The 24,335-nt window shown below is 39.8% G+C and overlaps 1 protein-coding gene across 1 annotated transcript in view; it reads right to left on the bottom strand.

Annotated features, from left to right (window-relative positions):
* The window catches only part of HEXD (hexosaminidase D), a 651,835-nt gene that overhangs the window by 320,304 nt on the left and 307,196 nt on the right, over positions 1-24,335 (bottom strand). The gene's annotated exons all lie outside the window — the stretch shown is intronic.

The raw sequence follows: 24,335 nt of genomic DNA on the forward strand, positions 1-24,335 counted from the left end.
AGCACTCACCATAGCAGTAGATGCTGACACATTCTTGTTTCTTAAGTAAACCATAACACGTGAATACAGGTTTGCAAACCATGCAAAAAGCTAGCACATTAACTCTACTGGCAGGTGAACAGCCCGTCCCTGCAATTTTTAGATACTCATCACTGCCTGTGGAAAGAGTCACAGCACAGTCAGACTGCAAAGAAAGGAATAATTTGGTGCATCTGAACTGTGGCCCACATATTAGATACTTTCAGTTTATAAACATGAGCACACAACCTCTAGATCTTATCCTCAGTGATACACAGTGCAGTGTGTATACTAGGTCAGTCTCAGTTACCATCTTCCCCTTTTGGTGTCAGGGCAACATAATGCCAAATTTTTTTGTCACAGATCCAGTGAGTATAATGTACACCTACTGTAACTGTTGTCTGTGATGCAAATAACATGCAGACTACCTTTGCACAGCCATTTCCATTAACAGCCTTTGATTTACATGTGAGGCCCAATGGGCTGCATGATGATCTCAACATCCACACTGCAAGTATTCACAAGGGCAATATAAGAAAATGCCAACCTGAAGACCACAGCATCAAGGGATAAAAAGTGAGGATGGGGATAAAAAGTGAGGATGGAGAGGCAGCACCTATCAGACAAACATCTGCTGTAATGCAGAGCAAATCACACAGTTGTAATACATTATACCTACATCTCCCTCTATCCAATGAATCATAACATATGGAAAAACGAGCAAACTATGTATTGAGGAGTTGGACGGAAGATGTAGCCAGCACAACCTGAATAAACAATACAGGAAATCCTTCCCAGCCTTGGACTGGCAAACTATCTTGTAAGGCTTGGTGAAAGTGAGGACAGAACATTATGTTGTGGTCTCACAGCATTCACCCACTGACATGCCATTAGAGGAAATCTCACAGAAGCACAGGATTCAGTGACTGGGTGCAGCCTCACAGTCCCTTGAAGGAGCTTGTTGACTGCAATATCAAAAAAATGTATGATTAGCAAACCAGGCAGGAACATTTTTTCCCACATAAGGCCTAAACGTAGGAGAGGCAGGTTATAGCAAAATCTGATTGAATTTGTCTGCCTTTACTGTTCAAAGTTGTCCTCTGGGATCTATACTGTACAAAAGCCTTTCCCCATGATGTTCAGGATGAGGAAAAGGATGGCAAATGTATCTTCTGATTTAGAGTGATGTTAGACACAACAGTTGACATAAAAGACAAGAAAACCAGACCATTCTATCCTTGAGGAATAGAATGTAAGGCAAAAGAACTTCAAAGAAACTTCAAACTGGGTGCTGGATCATCCGGTATTTTGCTTTTAACATCTCCACAACAAGATTCTAATCCAATGGAAGGGCTAAATGCATAACATAAAATTTATTAGGGGGAAAAAAAGCAGTCAAAAACATTGCCAAGGAATAGAGTTTTATGAGGAAAAGCAATGTACCCTAATGGAATAATAAAATGTATGGAAAATCTCTTTCATTTAAGATGTCTTGACTGTAGCTTTCCAGACCTCTATAACTTTCAGGCACTCTCTGAAGAAAATTAGGTTCTATCAGGAAGTGCACTATTAGCTTCCACATTGTAACATGCAGAAGGTGCAAATGGGGTTAGAGCACCCAGCCCTGCAACTGAAAGTCTTCCCTTAGTGGAAAACATAGAGACTTGGCAGCTGGCTCTGGAAGAAGAGAGAGTCAATGGTCAGTGACAACGCTACAAAATAATTCATATAACAGGCAATTTCCAAAATCATTGAGAGGATATATTCTGCCTCATAGCACAAGAAACTAGGCACTAGGTGGACACTGAGCAAAAGACAAACAGTTCTATCTCTAGATTTTTAACAACTAGCTATCTGTGTTCACCTACTTGATGAACTGCCATCTAATGGTTATTTTTTTAAACACTTTTATTCAATTATCACCTGTGACAGGGAAACTTACATTTATACAAAAGTAATCAAACCATATTAACAAGTTCACATTTATAAATATTGTACATTACATATACTGTTATATATCATATATTCAAAGCAACATTACATAATTTGTTCAATTTCTGCCTTCTCAAACTATTAATCTTCCAAAACATTTTTCTGCATGTATTGTCCCCAAAACTTCCATTTTTAATGTAATTTACTCATACCCTTTTCTAAAGATCTTACTACCTATTTTTTTTTTTTAAACAAGAAATATCTTTATTAAATTTTCAATTATGACATAGGCAATCATATATTTATATAAATGGAAACAAATCATACTGACATAATCTCAGCTGCAAGCATTTTACATCACAAACCATATTCACATAATCCTAGTTGCAAACATTATACATCACTTATAATCTACCCAATCGTCAATCAAACATTACATAGTTCATTCAAGTGCCGCCTTCTTTTAAACCTCATTCCTCCACTGTATGTACTGTTCCCACAGTTCCCATTTTTTCCTATGTAATTTGCTCCTACCCTTTTTTAAAGATCCCAATTCCAGTTGTTTTATCTCTGCTACTATATCCATTTCTTCTAGTACAATTTTTAGACTTTGATTTCCATTTTTCAGTAATTGCTTTTTTGGTAGCCACATAATTAGACTCAGCAAGGCCTTACTATGTTTAGGCAATTCCGATTCTGTATCATGACTCAGAAAAGTCATTTCCCTAGTTACCCCAATTTACTCACTCAATATCTTTGACAGAGTAGTCTGCAGGGAATCTAGAAAGTCTGCCAACTCATTATGCTCCCAGAAAATATGTTCCCAATTACCTCTTTCTTCTCCATCACAGCTCCAACATGTCTACCTGAGGAAAAATTCTCTGCAGTTTAATGGGGGGGGGGGGGGTGGTATAAAAATATCTATGTAAACATTTCCAAGCAAAGATCCTAACTCTTCTAGATTTGGGAGACATACATATATCCCCCATTGGTTCTTTGTGAATCGCTTATCCATTCTCTCTTCCCAAGCCTTTCTAACCTCCTCTGATTAATTCTTATTGCTATCATGCAATATTTTATATGCTCTACCAATTATTCCATTTTTAACAGCAGCTTCTGTTCTAGATCCTACTAAAAATTCTACCAATGCTGGTCTTTCATTTAGGAGCCCCTCGTTTCTTTCTCTTTGCCTATACTCTATCAGTCCTTGATAGGTAAGGCAATCTCTAACCTGCAGTCCAAATAAATTCTTGCAGTTTTCCCATTCTATTACCTTTCCCTCTCTAGTTATTTGCTCCCAATACCTTGATTCCTTTGCCAGTTTTCTCTAATAAATTCCAGTCTCCTCTTGCCTATTGTCTGAATCTCTAAATGCAGTCATCCCTATCGGCATAATCTTCTTTCTCCATTCCCATGTTGTCTTAGCTCTTAAATACTCTCTGCTACTTTAATGGTTGAGGAATAGGGACAATTCCTGTAAAGTCATGGCTGCTTTGCACAATTGGTAGTGGTAAGTTCCATCCTGTTTATGCACTATATAACTGTGGTGCTGTCCATGACCACATGTAACACCTTCAATGATGAAATCTTTTCTGGTAAAGATCACCATTGACATCACTTTTAGATAGATACACATCACCATCTAAGAGGAAAACAACACACTCATTGACATTATCAGCACTCTAGATAAGCCCCTACACCAGGTCTAATGCATATGTCATCACACTGTGAGAACGATGAAAAACAGCAAATGGTTTACTCAAACTCTCTTGGGCTGCTTATCACATTGGCCCATTTTCATTACAAGTGCAGATATCATTGAGGCCTTCATGTCCCAAGAAATCCACTTTCTTCCCCCAAAGATTCTGTAGGTAGTGCTGACATTGTTGTTCTGACAAACCAGTGAAGAAGTATTTTAGACCTTTACTGTACTCAGTATTTTGAACAGATGTTCACAACAGATCAGCAATAAACATAGTATAATACAAAATGTAAATCTGCCACAACAAATGTATATGAACTAAAGCCACTGGGAACTGTATTTGAAAAGTTGTATATTTGCTCGCCTTGTAAGATTTCATTACAGAACTTTCAGATATTAGTAACACAGCATTCTGTTGCAAATCATACCTAAGCCCAATTGTTATCTCAGAGCTTCCAGTGCAGTACATCTCTGAATTCCACTCCACCAGTTCAGCCACTTGAAAGCACTGCACTAAATCCACGGCATGTTAAAATTCTATGTTCTACCTATCTATCTTGCTGTGGCATATGTAAGTTTTTTTTAAACTTCTGCTCTTAAGTTAACTCAGTAGAGAAATACTCTAGGCCAGTACTTTGTTCTGCAGATCGATCAGAAGTTCACAACACAACAACCAGCATAAACTGTGTATAATGCAAAATATCAGATGGAGGCAGTGAACATCTCTAAATATACCTGTACAGTACATAACTGTAAAATACCATATCTCGCTCCTCTTATAAGACTACATTACAAAATATTCAGAGTAACAACAAGATGGTCAGCTACAAAATACAGTTAAGACTGTTATTGTATTCTTAGAAGTTTTAATGCTGCACTATGCATGATTTGACCCCAACACATTAGTTGCTTAACATTAAGCATATTAACTACAGCATGTTGCAAATAAAAATATATTTTTCTGTGAAATACAGAGGATTTTTAATTCTGATGTAATAACTCAATCAGTACTTTAGGCCACTGCTATACTCAGTGTACTGAGCAGAAATTCAGCACAACACTCATAATGAAAACTGAGTAAAAAACTAAATGCCAGATTGTGGCAGTAAAAGCACATGAACTAACGCCACTAAGGCCTGCATTTGGAATGCTATATCTCTGACCCACTTTGAGCTTTCATTATGAAACTTTCAGGTAATAACAGTTTATTCAATGATAACGCACATCTAAGGCTGCAAGTCTAACCTCAGAGCTTCCAGTGCAGCATACTTCTTAATTTGACCCTACAGCTTTGGCCACTTGAAAGCATGGCACTGTAGCCACAGCATGTTACAAATGGAGAAATATATATTACTCCAGGTGAAATGTATACAATGTTTAATTCTGTGACAACAAATGCCCCATGAAATGTTAGATTTACTAGCTGTATATAGGAAGGCCATGTGTCAGTTCTTCAAAGACTTTTAACAATAAAATATTAGAGACCTCTACCAAAATATTTGAGTACAGAACACATACTGTTCCAGTGGAAAGTGTCCTTTCTGAGAGGGTACACCATTTCTGACTGTAAAAGAATCACATAAAATACAATTTCCACATTTCCCTTTGACACATACTGTCCCGCAAGAAAATACAGAAGCGATACCTGTAACTGTCCTTTTCTTTTCATACATTCCTGCCCCCAGAAGTGAATACCCACATTTAGTATACTTCTGACGCCTCTTCAAGGACAGAACTAAAATGCCTACAGTAACATACATCAACTTGCTGCTGTCGGATACACAGACTGGCCACCAACAAAACATCATTTTAATTCAATGGTGATCACATATCAACTCTGTGTCTTTATGTATGAATGCCTCCTTACCCACCTACCTGAAAAGACATCCACCTTTACTGTATAACTCTTATATACGAGTGTGAAGAAAGTGAATAAAGTATACATGCCTTACCCCAAATATAGACATATGAATGATAGTTTTGCATGAATCACATAATACCTTAGGCTTTCATGCACAACCTGCCCCTACTAAAAAAATACAGACACTTTCTGTACAAACTTCTTATAAGTTGTTCTGAAGATTGTGAAAGGCATACCTGCCTCAGTAATGAATTTCAACTTACTATTCTCAGACACTGCCATAGGGCAACCATATCACATAACTATCATGTATTTTCACAAATATCTTGCTTCTCCACCCACCCCCCCCCAAAGAGAGTTATATTTCTGTAACCCCTGGATATTGGGTTGAAATACATGTGAAAGAAAAACAATCACAGCAATGTATTTCAATGCTTAGCTCTCAGACACAATACTTTTTTCCAACATCCATAAACACCAAGTTATAGCACTGATTACTTTATTGTGAACACCTTAACTCTCCTATGATTTCATCCATAGACTGCTCTCCTTTAAAAGACAGGTACTTCTAGCAATCACCTCTGATGTTTGACTGCCAAAAGTGGTGAACTAACAGCCAGAGTAATATATTCTCACTTGCTGCTATGAGAAGCCTCCAATTCCCTGTCAACTTACATAAAACAATTACATAAATAAATACAATTATATCTTTCTGTGGGTAATGTGTACTTTTACCACTGTCCACAGATATATTACTGCTTCATGACAGAGCAAAGTGAGAAAACAATCATAGTATTGCATTTCATCTTGGAATTTAAGATACTACACTGTCCCCCACCAAGGCACAGAAGTGATCACTTTACTATGATCAGCCTGTTATTTGTATTCTACTACCAATTGTACACCCAGAGAGCCACTCCAGCCAATCATCTGCAATTGCCAAAAGTTGTTAAAAAAGGCTACAGTCATGCATTTTAAGAAAACTAAGAAATATACTGCTGTAGTCAAAGTCTGTTTTTGCTCTTCTTTTAAGCTGACCATCAGCTGTCCCTTGACCCCTTGTCACTCACTAGTCTTCAGTGCACTCCTTACTCCTATGGACTTGCTTTGACTCATGCTCAGGGCTGGTAAGGAGACTGGGGTTCTTGGTACAGCATCATACTGTTTACTGAGGGATTTTTTTTTTGTACACACCTGCTGCACATCCAGAGTGGACATGCAATGTGGACATTCTGGCATACTGCCACACCTCTGAGGCAACTCAGTGTATCCTACCAATGCTCCTTTAGGGGAACATCTCCCAAACACACATCCCCAGCCTCCATCAGGGATCAAAATCCAAGTGCATACCTCCCCCTAAGATGGGAATACCCATCTTTTCCCATCAGTGCCTCAGATGCCAGAACCACTAATCAAATCTTGATCGTCTGGGCCATAGTCAGAGCTTTGTCACCCAAAACCATGGTGGTGGCTGGGCAGCGTCTACTGTTACCATCACCCACAGTTTTATATGGTTTCCTACCAGGAATTAAAAAAAACATATACATGTAAAGAAAATATGATTACAGATTGCAAGGACAGTTCTATGAAGAGTTTCTAAGAAAAAATAATCACAAGTATTGAGAGTGAGTAGTAATGGGGCATGGGTTGGATACCCATGTCTTGTTATGATGTGCATGACATACAGGTAAGAAGTCATGTTAATAAACAGAATGACCTCTCACTTCAATGTTACATTTCCCATTGATTTTAATGAGACGTTGTGGGATAATTGTTTCACTAGAACTTTTCTTATCTTTCAGAATATTGCTATTCTAACTGTGACCATAGAAAACCTTTTAGAGGGAAAGAGTGCACTGAACACAGACGGGAGAGAGAGGCCACAATCCTGAAGGAAAACAGGAACATGGGGAGTTCACTAACTGGAATTTTCTTTGTCTAAACCAGGGTGTCAGATTCTAATCTCATGGCTCATAAGGCTTCCGCTGCCTCTCTTAATTAATGAGTAACTTTCTCATATGAAGGGGCTAGCTCTTAAACAACTGATTGCAAAAATAAAGACAATTTTCTAACATGAGTAAGAAAAAACAAACCCCCCCCCCCCCAAAAAAAAAAAAAAAAAAAAAATGGCAGGCAGAAAAGTGTAAAACTGTTTAATTCAAACTACTACAGTGCAAAAATGTAAAAGATGAGCGCTTTCATACCAACAAGGTACTTCTTCAGATCTAACTCAAACAGCAGGGCACACCATTAAATATGCTGTTTAAGGCCACATGACCTTAACAATGGCTTAATTGGGAAGCAAACATTAAGCCCTACCCCATTAGTTGCTTGTAACAAAGTAATCCATTTGATTTTAAGACATTCAGTATATGTTTTTATGTCTCCTCCTCTCAACCCTGGTTTAACCATTTCTAATACTATAAATCTAAAACAGTGGTCAGGTCCTTTGTACTTCATATGTTTGGAAAGGGCATTCCTTTCATCACATCTATAAATGTTCTTTTATTCTGTCTCCAAGACATTGGTTAGTAATGCCAATGTAGAAAGCTCTACATTGTTTCACAGCTGGCACAGTAAACCACATTACAACTGCTACAGTTAGCAAATAAATCAATCTTCAAAACACGTCCATTGTCAGGATGCACAAATTGATCATCTGTTCTAATATATATAAATATAAATCATAAATACAACAGATAGGTGATGGGTATTACAGCCGTTCTACCCATGGGTACTCCCCTCTGTGCTTAGGTTTAAAGCTTGAAGCTTAAACTGCGACTAACAGAAAGATCACCTCCAAAAACTGTCTGAAGAACCTGTTCTGTCCTATGCACCCTACTGTGCGCGCTTACCCCTTCACTCAGTGAATGCTCAGTCCATTCTACCCCCGGGTACTCCCTCTGTGCTTAGGTTTAAAGCTTGAAGCTTAAACCACGACCAACAGAAAGGAAAATCACCTGCAAAATCTGTCTGAAGAACCTGTTCTGTCCTACGCACCCTACTGTGCGCTTACCCGTTCACTCAGTGAATGCTCAGTGTATGTTGCCTATTTTTACCTAAGCACATAACTATGTATTATTTTTTCTGCTTTTTTACCCTGTGAGTCTGACTCTCTTGCCTACAGCATGCTTGCAGCCGACTGCAGCCTGCCTCTCTCCCTCTGCCCTTCAGATATTTATTTTAACCACCAAACACTAGTCTGTACGATCCCTATTACAGCCATTTCTGCTGTCGCCACTAGGTGGTGCCACACACCCACGAATTAGCCCTTACCAAAGGTATCTCTCTCCCTGAATTGTACTTTTGGAATAAACCCATTTTCACTCTTTCTTATCTCATGCTGTATCTTCCTCTCATTTTTCTATTGCCCATGTTGCCTTACCACTTTTTGCTTTAAGATACGCTCTTTCTGCACTACCCCATACTGTAGCTGCTGTCTCTTTTGCTTACTGATTGTTTTTCCTCTCTAGCCTTTCACTTTCTGGGACCTTTCTTTCCCGCTCTTTTTATATCCCCCGCTGAGATCATACCTCACCTTTCTCCTCCTTTTTCCCCTCTCCTTAGCTGACTTCCACCCTAGAAGTTACTTCTAGTAGGATGGCTGTCTAGCGCCATTTTTAAATTTCATAGTTCCACCTCAGTGAGAACCCTGTCTCCCCCATTCTGTCCTGTGGTCCAGCTGCCTGTCTCACCTATTGATAAGAGTCGGCCTCAGTGGTCGTCTTATATAATTCATGTGTAAATAATTGTTTGTGTTGTTTTTTTTTAAATTCAATGTGCCCTCATCTTATTAGCTGTGTTTAATTAGTGTTTTATGAGGAGACCTATCCTCTCCCCATGTATTGCAGTGTAATAGCCTTTCAACGGGATTGTATGTGTACTGTGTTTTGCTCTCAGTTAGTGCACTGCGGCCGAGCCTCTGTCCCATATAGGCCTGGCCTGGTACCACTGTAAAAAGTCCAGTTTATCCTGCCTGAGACTAGTTACCTTATGTCTAGTTTTACTGTATGGTTGGTAACGACAATGAGTATACTACTTTAATGTGGCTGTGATAGGAAAATGCTACTTCACTATTTGTGTGCTTATCCCTCAGCATTATTACACCAGCCATAGTCACTATATTGATGTAGCCTGCTTAGTTTCTCTATATCCTCTCATTGTTTGCTATAAATATCCTTTATGTATGTTTAATGGATTATGTGCTCAGTACTTAGCATTGATTTTAGGAAATTTACAACATATAATACTGTTTATAAGTTATATTCTCTAGCTGCGATTACTGAAACTGTTTTGTGTGTAGTGTCTGTTACCTCTGCTGCAGTTGTATTATAAATTGTATGATTGCCCTTGCTGCTCCTCCTTTCCCCTGTACTATAGCCTCTATCACTACTGTTCTTGTGGGACTAAAGGTGCGGGTTTCTACTTGCAATTCTCTCTGCCAATCTAATATTATAACCAGGTGTCTCGCTCATTGTTGGGTTTTAGGAGAAACTGTCATTTTCTCTATATCTTGTCCTTTCCCTGTTGTATGTCCCTCTAATACCCCCCCCTGCTTTCTAGTATTTTCCCTAACTCTTATCTTCTGTCTTACAATCCAGCCTAGCTTTTTCCTTCTACTAGCCTACTCTGTGCCTCTCTATACCTGCCTAACTCATAATTTGTCCTGTCTCTTTACTTTACAGCCGTTCTATCCCCGGGTACTCCCTCTGTGCTTAGGTTTAAAGCTTGAAGTTAAACTGCGACCAACAGAAAGGAAGATCACCTCCAAAAACTACCTGAAGAACCTGTTCTGTCCTACGCACCCTACTGTGCGCTTACCCTTTCACTCAGTGTATGTTGCCTATTTTTACCTAAGCACATAACTATGTTTTATTTTTTTTTCTGCTTTTTTACCCTGCGAGTCTGACTCTCTTGCCTACAGTGTGCTTGCAGCCGACTGCAGTCTGTCTCTCTCCCTCTGCCCTTCAGATATTTATTTTATCCACCAAACACTAGTCTGTACGATCCCTATTGCAGCCATTTCTACTGTCGCCACTAGGTGGCACCACATACCCATGAATAAACCTTACCAAAAGTATCTCTCTCCCTGAGTTTTACTTTAGGAATAAACCTGTTTTCACTCTTTCTTATCTCATGCTGTATCTTCCTCTCATTTTTCTATTGCCCATGTTGCCTTACCATTTTTTGCTTTAAGATACACTCTTTCTGCCCTACCCCGTACCGTAGCTGCTGTCTCTTTTGCTTACTGATTGTTTTTCCCTCTCTAGCCTTTCACTTTCTGGGTCTGCCTGCTCCGTTCACCCTGCGGGCTCACTCCGCTCCCCTACTCTACCCCCAAATCTCACCCACCCCCAGTGCACCTACACTTATACCTCTTTGACCACACCCCTTACCTTCTAGCCCTATCCCCAATCCCGTCTCATTATCCTATTACATACTTATCACATATCATTTACTTACCTTCATTAACTAACTCTTTCATTATATAAAGCCTACTTCCTCACCGTCTCCCATCCTATACCCTATCTCTTTACATTTGTTTCATCTCTACTCCTGATCATCTGCACTTTATCTCTATCTTATACTTTACAATGGCCATTATTCCTTTGTCCAAACACACAAGGATACTACTCCTTTTCCCTATTCTTACTTTTCTATCTGTATCCTATAAACTTACAGCCTATGAACATACGTGCATTTCTGAACTTCACCACCTCTCACAGCATACTTTACTAATAACACAGCCATCCTCCTTTAACCATATAAACATAACTTCAATAACCTCTTACTTGCTTCCTAAGTATCACAGACTTGCTCATATAGCTTGCTTCCAATCCAGAAAATCTTTATACATCTTCTCCAAACCTTTAAAGATTACAGTCCGACCCCATCTACACCTCCTAGTAGCTGGTGATATTCACCCCAACCCTGGCCCTAACAGTTTAGATAACACTAACCCCCTCATCTCAATTCCCTCCACCTCTTACAACGAAGCAAGACCTTCAAACTCTCTCCTTATAGCACATCTGAATATAAGCAGCATAAATAATAAAATAGCCTACCTTCATGCACTTCTAGATGTGCATTCTTTTGACATCCTATGCCTTACAGAAACTTGGCTAAAACCAACAACCCAGGATAATGAAATTACCGCACCTGAATATAATATTTTGAGAATAGATCACTCAACCAGAAAGGGTGGGGGTGTAGCCATCCTATTCAAATCTGAGCTGTAAGTTACTTCTTTTGATATGCAGCTTCCTACAAGTAGTAATGCTGAAACCCATACAGCAAAATTACAAATCAATACCTTCAAAGCCATTTATTTAATATGCTCCTACCTTCCTCCTGGAAATAATATCAATACCCTAGAAAACATCCTCAGCTGGCTCTCTACCTACTTACCCCAATAAACCACAGTACTGGGTGACTTTAATATTGACTGGACTACCTGTATCTCACCTAACCCAACAACCCTTATAAACCTATATGGCTTTTCCCAAATAATCACCTCTCCTACTAGAATCCTTAAATCTACTAACAAAGAAAGCACTTAGATTGGATCCTTCTTAACAACCATCCCTTGTCTTACAAAGCAGGCATCCTTCCAGATGACATTACTGCCCACTCTCTAACCTTTGTATGTAGACAAAAGATCAGCATTCCTAACTAACTTATTTAGAACTACTCGGTTTAACAAAAAGTTTAACCAAGCAAGCTTCCAAACCGAACTTAAGGCATGTGACTGGTCACCTCTAAAATACCTACCACTAGAGGAAGCAGTATTATATTTCAACACTAAATTCCTATAAATCTTAGACTATCATGCCCCTGTTTGATCCATCAGAAACAACAGAAAAACTGCTCCATGGCTTACAAATGAAACCAGACAAAAAATCATATTTAGAAATAAAATTTGGGCCAAATGGAGAACTACTAAAAATCCAACAGACCATCTATATTTTAAGCAACTGATGAACTCTACTAAAACTTCTGTACTCCTTGACAAGAAAAACTTCTACTTTCGACTCCAACAAACCCACCAGCACAAACCACAAAAATAATTCTGGTCAGGCATAAATAAGCTCTTACATCCAGGCCACTCCAAAACACTAACCCCAACAGGCTCTACCCATGACAATCCTAAACGTATTGCTAATGCCTTCAATACCTTCTTTACTGATGCAATCTAATCTCTAGTCAATTCTTAACCCCGTTACCACTAACCTGTCACCCACTTTAACTTGTCTCCCTCATTTCATCTACAACCTGTGCCTACATCTCTTATCTGCACCCTTCTCCAAAGACTTAAACCAGGCACCCCTATAGCTGACCTCATACCAGCTGAATATCTACAGAAATCAGCTAAAGTCATAGCCTATCCCATTTCCATACTTATAAACAGAACAATCACTGAAGGAACTATCCCAACTATCTGGAAAATCTCCCATATCATTCCTCTTCATAAGGCTGGTGACTCTAATGAACTCTTTAATTTTCGCCCTATAGCCCTACTCTCTCCACTAGCAAAAATAATGGAGAAGTGTATTCACCGACAACTACTTGACCACCTTCTCCATAACAATTTACTTGCCACCTGTCAACATGGCTTTAGACCATTCCACAGCACAACTTCTGCCCTTCTATCCTTTTCTGATTGTATCAACAAACATCGTAATAACAACTCCCTATCATCGGTACTCTTTATTGACCTCTCAAAAGCCTTTGATATGGTTAACCATCATCTTCTTTTGGATATACTTAAGTCTCTCTCACTTGATACATAGGCACTACACTGGTTTAAGTCCTACTTAGAAAACAGACAACAAGCTGTGCTCTGGGACAAGGAACTCTCTACACACCTCCCATGTTTCCCTTGGCGTACCTCAGGGCTCTATCTTAGGCCCTCGCCTATTCTCCATTTTTATTAACAATCTAAATCTTATAATTCCTCAAGCCACTTGCATACAATATGCAGATGACTCTACGCTAATTTGCTCTGCTACTTCCTTATCCAAACTCCAATCGCTTACCCAGAATGTATTCAATAAAGCTGAAAATTGGTTCCTACAACACTGCCTTCTCCTGAATGCCAAAAAAACCAAAATTATTGCTCTTCAATCCTACAATAAAGTCCTATCAATTAGACCTTACAGTGACATCCAAAAATGATACTGTAATATCTCCAGAACCTACCACCAAACTCTTAGGAGTGATAATTGACCATAATCTTACCTTCGACATACACATCAATACCACCATAAAATCAGTTAATAGAAAGCTAGGGACCCTCTACAGAATTAAACCCTAGCTTACCCCCACTGCCAGAACTACTACTGCCCACACCCATCTCATCTCCACACTACTCTATGCCTCTCCCATTTATACCAATAGTTTAAAAAGCAATCTTAAACTGGCACTCACCTATAACATAGCTAGATTTGCCACAAACTCCCCATTCAGAACCCACCACTGTCAGAATCTAAAACAACTTGGATGGCTTGAACTCCAAAATCAACTATTATTTCAACAACTTACTATCACACACAAGATCTTATATCATCCTACTAATACTCCAATATTAACTAGTCTTATCACCCCCTACAAAAACCTCTCAACCCTTCGCTCAGCCAGTAGGTTACTAGTAACTATACATAAATCCAACAATAAGGCTGGGGACACACTGTTCTCAAACACTGCAGGGAAATCTTGGAACGTGCTCCCCAGGGAACTCTCATCTCTCTCCTCTACATCTCTATTCAAAAAGCAACTTAAGGAATATCTCCTAACTCACTGGCTATGCCCTTGCACAAATCCTGACTAAAACTCTCCTCCTTCATTTTTTATGCCTAGATTTTCTTAATACTCTCATCCTATCTCCTACCAACCGCTGTGAATATGTGATTTTCAGTCTACTAAAGTTACTACTAACACTGCCTTTCCTTAATCTGCTATTGAGCTTAATACTCACTTAGCATGTGCGCTTCTTGAGAAACAGAACTCTACCTTAGTTTAACCTGGCACAGAGCCTAAACTTGCTTAGCAAGCTCTACCCTAGCTTCTTTTAAGAATTATTGCTTGTTCACAACTGTAAACCATATTAGTATTATGATGTTATGCAACAATCTTGTTGATCTACTTGTAATTATGTACTGTGACTTTAACTGTAGTGGAGCTTTTCTCTCCGGGTCTCTACTGAAAATGGACATGTGCCCAGCTAGACTAGCCCGGTCAACAAATGTAAAATAAAATAAATAAATATACTTGCAAACATTGCAGTGATGACAGGGATATGTACCAACTCTACAAAATCTAGTGCTAGTATCAATACAAGGTAGAGGTTTATAACATAGCATTTTCTTAAGAAAGGGTCTATTTTTAAAACAGTATAAAGGCTTCTCACCTAATAGTTCCTTGCACCATCTATCTGATGTCAAAATCTTCCAATGTTTATTGACTATATCACAAATGAAGCTTGTGTCATTTGAAAAGGTAAGACTCATCAGTGTAGCAGTTGTAATGTGGTTTACTGTGCTAGCTGTGAAACATGTACAGCTTTCTACATTGGCAAAACTAACCGATGTCTAAGAGACAGAATAAAAGAACATTTATATGCTATTAATAAATGTGATGAAAGGAATACATGTGAAGTGCAAAGGACCTGTCTACTGTTTTAGATTTATGGTATAAGAAATGGTTAAACCAGGGCTGATAGGAGGAGACATAAGAACATATACTGAATGTCTTGAAATCAAATGGATTACTTTGCTACAAGAAACTAATGAAGTAGGGCTTAATGATTACATCCCAATTAAGCCAATGTTAAGGTCACGTGGCCTGGTGTGTGTGTGTGTGTGTGTGTGTGTGTGTATGTGTACGTACATACATATACAAATAAATGTTAAATACAGTAGAAAGGGAGAAAAATATTCTGATTTAAGAAGAATAAAATCATTCACAACCCCAATGGAGCTCAAGAAGTCGCAACCCCCGACCAATCACCTAAAAACAGTTCCATTATCAGTTAAAAGCACTCAAAGAAGTAAAGGAAATTCAAAATTTTGTCCTTCTCATTCACTCCAGGACAACCATTTTGAGTGTGTACCTTTAACTCCTAATGGGTGTGGCCTGAGCCTTTAAAAATTAAGTTATCACCTTACAATTCTAACAAATACTCATTGACAGAGGTCAAATATCAATACACTTGTGTTTGCCATCATGTATGCTTCAAGATAAAATATTATGAAACCTGGTATGTAGCATGGTTTTGGAATTATTAATGCAAGTATGAACAAGTAATATTTGACGCCTAGAGGAGCAGTAGGAGGTAACTGCAGATGCACCTGGAGGCGTCACTCGGATGTAATACCTCATGGGAGTGCTGAATATTGCATATTATACAATGACCTGGCCATTAACATTCAAAAATGAACATATACCAACAAAAAAAAAAGTCAGGAAGCTAAAGTACCATTGAGTGGCCAGACTTTTTTATTGGTATATAGTAGAGGCATTAGTCTGAAGGAAAGACAAATTCAGAAACCGAAATACATGTCATAGACTGACTTTGTTCCTCATAAAATTTGTGGTTTTCCAACAAATCAAAAGGAACAAAGTCACTAAATAATGACAAGCATTTCAAATTCAGACTTTTTGCCTTCACACAATGCACAAATATCTGACGGTTTTCTAAATGTACTTATGTCTTTCTCCACATTTCTTGAGCTAAGAGGTCAACAGGTACATATGATGGCAGAGAAAATACAATGAAAATCAAGCACATTCTGTAAAAATAAAGTAACATACCCGATTTCTGTTGTATTTTCCTCCATCTCTCTCGTACCCCAAAACCCTCCAAAGGTTACAGGTTTTTTTTTTTAAATGGAGATCTTTCTATTTCCATTGCTTGCTTTCCAAAGCACTGATGTACTGTGTAAGCAGGGGAACGTAAGTCCCATACACATGAGCAGTACATCAAGGAAGCCCCAGGATACCGAAAAAATGAAGAACACCATGGCACCGTTATACAAAGGGGTTATTTAAGAAAAGTGAGACTTTTTTTCTTAAATAATGTCATTGTATTGCCCTCATGACCAAACCAACGCCAACAGTGGGTAAAACCAGTATGTATTTTAAATCCAGCATTACCCACACCATGGTGGTGCAGCGGTAGCGTTGTTGCCTTACAGCAAGAGGTTCTCCCGTTCGATTCTCTGCTGGAGTGCAGGGAGTGCCTTCTGTGTGGAGTCTGCATGTCCTCCCCGCGGTTGGGTGGGCGTTCGACAGACATGTGTAAATGGGCATGCCCTCATTGAAGGTTGAACGTCGAGCTGGCACCTCGGTGTTCGTGAAAATCTACTGCCAATCATTAGCGGACTGGAGTTCCGCTGTGGCGACCCCTAACCGGGAAAAGCCGAAAGACAACAACAACATTACCCACACCCAACCATAGGTTATTGCTATAATATACAAATAAATAGGTCACTTTCAGGAGGATAAACAGACATTGAACTCTCTGTCAGTATTTCAGATCTGCTGCACACATTTATAGCATGCTCTGAAATAGTTTAATGACTGTAGCTGCCTAAATGCTGAATGTTGAAATATTAGCACTGAAAATGGGCAGCAGTTACTCGATCTCCTAATTTTTATACTACTAAACCTTCACATGCTAATAGTTCACTACCTCAAAATTTGACTTTGTAATTTTAGGTTTATCTATACTGCAAATTCTTGAGATATCCAGCTGTGCTTGTAAAATGAAAGGAAAATAAAAAAAACATTATCAACATTACCAAATAATGACTGGAGAGTAAGGTACATGAACAAGAGAAAAATGACAGACATGATTCATAGTCACTAGGGTGTGAGCATAACACAGAATTAAAAAAATGGCAGATGCAGTCTTTCTGTCTCAGCTGATCTATGACAGGACCCTCCTTGACGGCTCCTTCACTGTGTCAATCTTCTCTACTAATCATCATTTCTTAACATTTTAGAAGATTCTCTCATTCAGAGATACAAGTTTGCATGCACAGCTGCATGTTAGAACACAATGCACTGAGTACACACTACAGCACATCTTTGGGCTTACAAGTACACCCATGCAACAAATTGCTGCAAATTAACAGAAATGAAGATTGGACACTTTACATTATTAAACAAACAATATGTAAGTATACAGAGAATTCTAATAGCTGTGTCTGTCAGAAAAAAACACCCAACCACAGAAGAAGGGAAAAAGGTACTGCTGACTCCATCGGGGATGGTCCTCTTTCTTTCAGGATGGTTAATGGGCCCTTGATTATTCTAAATCCCAAGTGCTAGGAGTCATATGTGCACACAAGCACAGAACTCACATAGTTAAGAGTCCTGGAGTACTGACTTCCCAAATGTGTCTGGACTGCCGGAGTTGTGGTTCAGATAATAATGTCTGGAGAAGTGTGCAACAATGATCAAGTGGTCTGGGCAAAGAAGCCAGCGAAAGAGACATTCCTGAAGAAAGCACTGGGGTCAACTATTCAATTTGACCACAGTATTTGATAGGCTGTTAGCTGGCAGTCCACTTCGAAGGTATCTACTTGACAGCTGACAGTCTTTCCCTCTCCTGCAAAAAGCAGTTGTACCTGAAACTCCTCAGGTGGTAATCATCCAGGGTGTGAAGGGCTTCTTACTCCCCTGTTTTCTGCTCCACAAGAATAAAAACACAATATGTGCAGACTGGTTCTGGGACAGTTCTCAAACCACCTTTGAAGGAAATATGGTCTTGTTCTGAGGGATATAGGAACTTTGTGAAACAAATACAAATCTCCTACATATTTTGAGTCTAGAGCGCCAATATCCTTCTTTTTAACCTTCAAACAATCCAACTGATGGCTCCCTCACCCACTCCCCATAAGCCCATTTGTTCCCCCAACTGGGGAAGGTCTAAAGTCAGGCCAGTTCACTGGACAGACCTTATTTAGGTGACAGCCCTATCAGCCCATTCTTCCCACACTAGGGCAGGAAGAGTATGATATACGACAATGGGCTATACTGCCAGTCGTGTGGGCTCCCTCCTAAGCCTAATCATAATCATGCTTTCCAATGACTCACATATATGCAGCTACTCAAAAGGCTTACTGCATACTTCTAAATGCATAAATAAGCTTCCTTGGCATTACTACAACACATAGCCACACTGACTCTATAGCTGCTCATGACATTTTCCAATATTCTTCTATGAGTCAGAGCTGCACTGCATACTTCTAAAACAGTCCAGGCTGAAGTGAAAGCCACTAAAAATAACATTTTCCAGAAAGATACCAGAGGTCTGTATTGGCTGCTAGGTCAAAGGAAGAAATGGTAAGTTTATCAAAAAAAAATTAAAATTCCACAAAGGAAATGAGTCTTTGAATGAATTTATCATAAATATCTGCTAAAAACTGGAGTACTGCAAGAATAGGAGCTGAAAAAGGGTCCAGTGCTTGACTTGTAGAAAATATAGAGAACTTCAGACACTTACAAGTACAAATATTTCTGGTGGATGGATCCTGTGCTACTGTTAAGATCTGTAGTGCACTAGAAGCATATGAAGTGTTTCTGGCCATTAGTGGAATTGGAGAAACAAAGTGGTTAGCTTGATAGTCTGAAGGTCTGCATGAGACTTGTAGGATGGGTGAGAAAGAAGTCCTGTGTGAGGTTTGAGGAGAGGTCTCTAACATATGAGGCCACAGAAGGGGAAATCAAACTTGCTGGGGCCAAAAGGGAGCCAAGATAAAGACTGGCCTTGCACAGTGACACTTTCTGAATAAATTTCATGATGGGGAAGGGGATTGCATACAGAAGCCCCACTGGCCTCTGATGGAAAAGAATATTCCTGAGGTGTGTCTTTCTTAAGGGATTAAGGATATGAAATGTCTGTACTTGGTATTAACTGGTGATGTGAAAAGGTTACAGCAAGGCTTCCCCCATGGCAGAATAGATTTTCACTGCAGACATGATCAGGGACCACTTGTGTGGCATTAAAATGCATCTTGCCTTGCACGGTTGTTACTTTCTGAATAAATTTCATGATGGGGAAGGGGGATGCATACAGAAGCCCCACTGGCCTCTGATGGAAAAGAATATTCCTGAGGTGTGTCTTTCTTAAGGGATTAAGGATAAGAAATGTCTGTACTTGGTATTAACTGGTGATGTGAAAAGGTTACAGCAAGGCTTCCCCCATGGCAGAATAGATTTTCACTGCAGACATGATCAGGGACCACTTGTGTGGCATTAAAATGCATCTGCTGAGTCTATCTGCTAGTAAACTGTCTCAACCAGGGATAAGTGTTGCAGTAAGAAAGCACTGAGAACTGACTGTCCATTCCCATACTCTCATTGCCTCTTGACATCAGGAATATTATCGGATTCCTCCTTGTTTGTTGATGTAATCACACAACTGACATGTTGCTCGAGTGCATGGTAACTTTACCATTAGAAAGAAGGTCCTGAAAAGCAAGAGTAGCACTGCCCTCATCTCCACTATATTTATGAGTAAGGTGGCCTTCTGCTGTGCCCGGGACCCTTGGAACATCCATCTCTGATACTGCATCCCATTCCACATCTATGGTGACCATGACTAATGAAATTGGCCGCTGAGGCTGGGGTAATGAAGCTACCCTTGAAGCTGTTTCATGCAAGTTTTGGATCATAATCATCAATCGCCTTTTTTCCCATTTTCTACATGGGGTCAGGGTGTCATGTTAACTGTTGCCACGTATCTCGATTCAATGCCACATTTGTGCCTTCTTCGATACTCATGCCTGTCGCAGATCTCATCTCACAAAATCCATCCACCTCTTTGCTGGACAACCTCATTTCCTCTTGCCTTCTTCCTGTCTGTTCCAAATCTTCTTCACTAGATTGTCTTCTGCACATGTACCCAAACCTCCCTAATCTGTTCACTTTTGATCTTTTCCGCAATTGGAGCTACTTTGGCTTCTGCTCTTATGTCCTCATTTTTTCATCTGTCCCACATTGAGCTACCACCCTTCTCAGGCACTTCATTTCCATCACCTCTAGCTTCCTCATCTGCTCTGCCTTTACTGCACAGATTTATATATCATACATATTTCAATTTGGTATCCAGCTGCCAAAGATTCCAAAAACACCCACAAGGCATTCTATAGCCATGTCAAGAATCTAAATGACAATACTCAGATCTGTTCTGAGCTACAGCAGAATGGCACTAGATATACTGATCCCAAGGATATTGCCAATATCCAGGCAGATTCAGTGCCAACTTCACCCCCCTATCATCCCCTAAAGGGCTCATCTCAATACCAAAAGAATGCCAAATTCCGGTAATCACAGTCACTCAGGTAAAAAAAATGCACTCTCCAAAGCCAAGAATACAGCATCCATGGGACCAGATGACATCCCAGGCTGTGTACTGCATGAACTACAAAATGAACTGGCACCTCACCTGTGTGTCATGTTTAATCATAGCCTCGCCTCAGGCTTCGTGCCCACAGAGTGGCGCACAGCTACAGTCATCCTACTCCACATGGCGGGCTCCACTTTGAATCCCGGGAACTACCATCCCATCAGTCTGACGAGCCTGATCTGCAAGGCCATGGAACATATTATCATGGAACTTATAAACAAAGACATTGGCAACCTTCAAACACTGGACCCCACCCAGTTTGGGTTCGTGAAGGGCCGATCTTGCCTCCTGAACCTGATGGACTTCTTCAAATCAGTCTCCAGAGCCGTGGATGAGGGTAAGGTGATTTACACAGCCTATCTGGACCTCGCCAAGGCTTTCGACACTATCCCTCACTCTGGAATCACAGATAAACTTACTAAGCTGGGCATTAATCCCTACGTCATTTAATGGGTTGCAAACTTGCTTACTGACAGAACACACACTGTAAAAGTAGCCGACTCCAAATCCAGGTCCAGGCAAGTGACAAGTGGTGTGCCACAGGGTTCTGTCCTGGGACCACTCTTGTTTGGCATCTACTTCTTTTAAGTACAGGTCAACACTAAGGGACTCTGGCTTACACAGTTCGCAGATGACTGCAAGCTGGAAGCCATTATTGAATCCCCAAAGGATGTGGATATACTACAAAAGGGCCTTACCGAAACAGATTCATGGTGCCAGAACCATGGGCTCAAGCTAAATGCCAAAAAATGTATAGTTGTCCCCTTTGGGAAAAAACACGTACCTGTGAACTACCACATAGGTGGCAGTACACTAAACACCGAAAGTGTGATAAGAGACCTAGGGACACAGACACAGTGGTCTCACCTTTGATAACCACATAACCACAACAGTTAGAAAATCCTCCTATATGGCACACCTCATCACCAAGGGCTTTTCATCCAGAAAAAAGGAGGTCATTGTCCCTCTGTACTCATCCCTCATTAGACCCATTATAGAATACGATGCCCCATTTGGCATGTACCTCACAAGACATCTGCAATAACTAGAAAGGTTGCAGAAATACCTCACAAAAAGAATCACAGGCCTAAACAGATGCCTTATGCTGACCATCTAAAGAAATTCCATATCACCTACTCAGAGGTGATCTCTGCCTAAAATACAAGGCCATGTCAAACCCAGAGTTGTTGGACATGCTACACTTAAAGAAATCCCAGTCCCTCCAAGCCACACGCTCCAGGGGATCTTAACCTTGTCATCACGATGAATAGAACATGTTGTAGGGATAGGTTCCTGACCCACAGACTCCCCATACTCTGGAATAGGCTGCCCATACATGTCAGGCAGAGCGCCTCAATGGCCCTCTTCAAGAGGATCCTTGATGATTGGATGAGAGATAGGAAATTCACCCCGGGGATCACATCAGTAGCCGTAGGGGTCCAGGAAAGTAAATATTTGTGGGAAGCAATAGTCAGGGAATCGTTATGGCTAGGCTTGTATAGGCCTTAGGGCTGACAGCCTAGTACCTACCTAGGAACCTATGAGCGGTACTGGTCGCACCACAGTTTTGATCTAGTGAACCTCCAATGCAAACCGCTGAATTCTGAGAGTCCATTGTAGCTCGCTCATGTAAAAAATCTGACTAACAGTATCATTTTAATTGTTGCTACCATGAGGCCCAGTTCTTTCAATACATGGTCTGCTGAAGGAGCCTAATATAACAGGAGTTGTTAGAGACTTGAATTGGGGGAATGCACTCTATTGGTGGACTGACTGGCTATTTTCAATTTGGTGTTCAGCTGCCATCCTATGAGGGCCAGTGTCTACGACAGTTCCAGTTGTGACTTCACAATGTTCAGTGTAATTCTCAAGAAGAGGGCACAGCTAAACAGTCCTCCTTTATTTGAACTAGAAACTCTCTTAAGGTTACAGCTAGGTACAGGTAGTCTCGGGTGAGTTGCTAATGCTGCAATACATCTGTTGAAGACAATGGGATCTGTGGGGAGGCTAAAAGGCAGGACTCAGAACTGATAATGACTCTTTTCCATCCAAAAATGTAGGACGTTGCCAGGCTCCTTTGTAGGTCCAAACAGCACATTCAGTCTCCCTCCAGAACTCATGGAAAGATTGACTGCACTTTGTTTTCGATATTTTTTTATTTATTTTTATTTTTTTTTTTATTTTTACATTTGTTTACCAGGATAGTCCAACTGGGTTTTAACCGTTTTTCAGTGGAGGCCGGGGGGGGGGGGGGGGGGGCAAGTTACACAGAAACATACAATTAACTGTGCCATAATTAAAAATATACAGACATTTGAAATACAAATAGTAGCAGCATAGGTAAAGACATAGCAGACTACAAACTTGAGTTGAATCACACACAGGTTTTACATACAGTGAACTTTTGTACATAGTACATTTTTTTGGATGCAATACAGTAATTGGTAGATTTTTCAGGAAATATTTGAGGATTAAGTAGGACTATTCAAAGAAGATTAGTGTTAATTTAGACATAGGAAAGTTAAAAGATGCAATCTATAGCAGAAAGGATAGTGATGATTATGAGGTTAAAAAGAAGTAGTACACTAAGGTGAATTAGTAGGAAATAGACTAAATATAAGATTGATTAGGTAGAAATTAGAAGTACTATGAGTACTATGAACCTATGAACCTAATATTATTATTCAGCCAGGATTAAGACATGAGCAGAGCCATGATTTTGCTAGGTGGGATTTGATAAGTGTTTTAAATATAGGGGGGTTGGCAGTGGATAATACTGGCTGAGGGGTCATGTTCTACATTCTGGAGATACTACTGGAATAAAGAGACTCTCTGTGGAAGTTGTTAGACCTAGTTTCTTGTAGAAGAAACTTGTCAAAGGATCTGAGTTGTCTGGTGTTAGATTGGATTTTTAGTAGGTTTTGAAGAGCTGGACATTTTTCAGGTTGATATATGATCTGGTGGGCAGTAATAAGTTGGGGTAAGTATAAGGAGGTTGGGTAGTTCTAGCCAATTAAATTGCTATAATGTAATACAGTGGTGTTTTCTATATGGGCAGTTGTTGGCAAATTGGGCAATTTTATGCAAGCTTTAAGTTTAGTTAGTTAGAATTTCTTCAGGTTGGTGAAAATGGCAGAGGCATATAGGAGGGGGGACAGTAGGTGTGTCCTATTAATCGATTGTCTGGAGTAATCAGTAAGATAGGGTTTTGCTCTATATAGGGAGCTGAGTTTGATGTGAACATTATAAATGACAGTTGCCAGATATTTATCAAATTTAAGGTTATCAATTGTGATACCAAGAAGTTTGGTGTGTGACACTGGTTCAATCTTAGTATTACTTGAGGAGTAGATTTAGAAAGGTAAATGCTGGTTTGATGGTTTGTTGTTTATGAATCGCATTCGTTTTAT

The sequence above is a fragment of the Protopterus annectens genome, chromosome 10.part0, assembly GCF_019279795.1.
Source record: "Protopterus annectens isolate FY-2018-M chromosome 10.part0, PAN1.0, whole genome shotgun sequence".
Lineage (NCBI taxonomy): Eukaryota > Metazoa > Chordata > Ceratodontiformes > Protopteridae > Protopterus > Protopterus annectens.